Source organism: Nannospalax galili, unplaced genomic scaffold, assembly GCF_000622305.1.
Source record: "Nannospalax galili isolate Female #2095 unplaced genomic scaffold, S.galili_v1.0 scaffold601, whole genome shotgun sequence".
Classification (NCBI taxonomy): Eukaryota; Metazoa; Chordata; class Mammalia; order Rodentia; family Spalacidae; genus Nannospalax; species Nannospalax galili.
This window is the reverse complement of record NW_008345690.1, coordinates 533,276-536,089: the sequence shown is the minus strand read 5'-3', so window position 1 is coordinate 536,089 and position 2,814 is coordinate 533,276.

The following is a 2,814-nucleotide window of genomic DNA, read 5'->3' as shown; positions in this document are numbered from 1 at the left end:
GTCTGCATGTATGTGAATGCACCAGTGTCTTGCAATGCCGTGGACATCAGAAGAGGGCTACGGATTCCCCTGGAACTGGAGTTAAGGACAATTGTTAGCTGCCATGTTGGTGCTGGGACTTGAACCCGGGTCCTCTGCAAGAGCAGTCAGTGCTCTTAACCGCTGAGGCATCTCTCCAGCCCTGAGAACACCTTTTTAAAGAAAATTATTTTTATAAAAAGAATCTCAGCTCTGAAAAACAGTCTGATTTAGTCCTCTGTAACAACACCTGGCTATTCAGTCTGGAATTCTTGAGGCCCCTGAGCACCTTCCTGCCTTTTTACTTCTTCCTCTGGATCTTGAATAAGATGAAATATCACTGGAGTGTGGCTCTTATGACTGTTGTCCTCGGAAGGAGGGGAGATTTGGTTTCAGATAGTTTCCCACAAATAGCCTGACAGATACACTTGGGGCTAAGTACTAGTTACTCTGTGTCCCAAGAGTTTAGCTATTTAAACTTGGCCCTATCAATATATACCATTTAACATTTGCTAGAAGCCTGCTTGGTTGATTAAAGAGCAGTGTTAACGAACACTTGGACTGAACTTTTTCCAAGGGGCCAAACTGTCTCACACAAAGAAACATTCTCCAACAACCACACTATGTCACTAATTCTACCAATTACTTCTTGAAATTTGTCCTACTCATTGTGGAATACAGTGGGTTAAATTCATTCATTTGATCATTTATGCATTAATCGATTCCCAGCACTTACATGACGGCTATGAACCGTCCTTAACTTCAGTTCCAGGGGAATCTGAAGCCCTCTTCTGATCTCTGCAGCATTGCACAACACGGGTGCACTCATATACATGCAGACAATCCACCTGCTTCTGTCTCCAGAGTGCTGGGATTAAAAGTGTATGCCATCAGATGGTTCAGCGGTTAAGAGCACTGACTGCTCTTGCAGAGGACCTGGGTTTCGATTCCCAGCACCCACAGGGCGGCTATGAACCGTCCTTAACTTCAGTTCCAGGGGAATCTGAAGCCCTCTTCTGATCTCTGCAGCATTGCACAACACGGGTGCACTCATATACATGCAGACAATACACTCATACACATAAAATAAAAATAATAAAATATTTTTAAAAAGAATATTAAAACATCGAGCACAGTACCTGGCACATATTACAAGTTCAGTAAAAGTTAAGTATTGTCACTCATGAGTTTATCATTCAAAAATATTTATTGAGGGACTAGGGAAATGGCTCAGTCACTAAAGTGTTTGCTGTACAAGCATGAGGTCCTAAGTTCAGTCTCCACATCAACAAACCAGGCATGGTGTTGGTGTGTGCTTGTAATCTCAGTGCTGGAGAGGTAGAGGCAGAAGGATCCCTGAGTCTCTCTGGTCAGCCAGCCTAGCCTATTTGGCAAGGTCTGTAAGAGACCCTGTCTCATGGGAAAGCTGGTGGCATCTGAGAACAGCTGTCCTTTGGCCTCCATGTATGCACACATGTGTATGCTCACATGCACCTGCATACACAAAAATATGCACACATGTGCACATTTTTAAAATATTTTATGTGTATGCATGTATTGCCTGCATGTAGGTAAGTGCACCGTGTTGTGCAATGCTCGTGGAGGACAGAAGAGGCTGTCGGATTCCCTGGAACTGGAGTTATGGACAGTTGTTAGCTGCCATGTGAGTGCTGGGATTTGAACCCAGGTCTGCAAGAACAGCCAGTGTTCTTATCCGCTGAGCTATCTCCCCAGCCCAACATGTGCACATTTTTTGAGCATTTACCTATGAGTTTTTTAGTGTAGTTGGGGATTGTGTGGCATATTTTATGCCAGATTTTGAATTTTAATGTGGTTAGAATACATTCCATGATTTTAAAGAGGTTAAATGTAGATCAAGGTTTCCTAACCTAATAGAGTTAAGGAGCTTCGTAATTAAGGCAAGCGAATCATGAGTTGAGGCTAGCCTGTGCTACATAGCAAGACTGTCTCAAAACAGGGTTTTATCAGCTTCTTCCTATAATCTTAGCACTCAGGAAGCTAAGGAAGGAGGATTGTTGTGAGTTTGAGGCCAGTCTGGGCTGCAGAATGAGATCCTGTCTCAAAAAAATAAAATAAGAACAAAACCAAAAACATAATGAAGCAAACGAAACAAAACAAAAAACAATAACAAAAAACCCTTGTAAGTGAAAATTTACATTTCCTTCAACTGTGAACAATATTCAACATATCATAGAAATATCCTGGTATATATGATGTAGCCATAACAGAAATTACAAACATTTTCTTAGCATAGTGTAGTTTGAAATTTTGCAGTATCATTTATGTGTTTTATTACTTTGAAATAAGGAATATTTATCTGACCCACTTCTAGACCTAGGAACTGTATTAATAAAGAAGCACAGATATAACCATATCAAATCTTGCTTTCTATTTTGAAAACTATAAATCAATTAAAAATATTGGTGATTCGGGGCTGGAGAGATGGCTTAGTTGTTAAGAACACTGGTTGTTCTTGCAGAAGACCTGGGTTCAATTCCCAGAACCCACATGGCAGCTAACAACTAAGTACATTCATGCATTTCATGCATGAGGTTGTTTTTAATAGCACTATTCATTAAGTCAGAAACTGAAAACAAGCTAAGCGCTCATCATAGGAAAATGAATAAATCAGCAGTGGTATATTGATCCAATGAAATGCCACCCAGAGAGGAGAATGAATAGACAACCACTACATTCAGAAACAAGGATGAAGGTCAACCCTAAGGTTGAACAAAGAAACCAGATACAAAGGGGAGCACACTACATAATCCAATC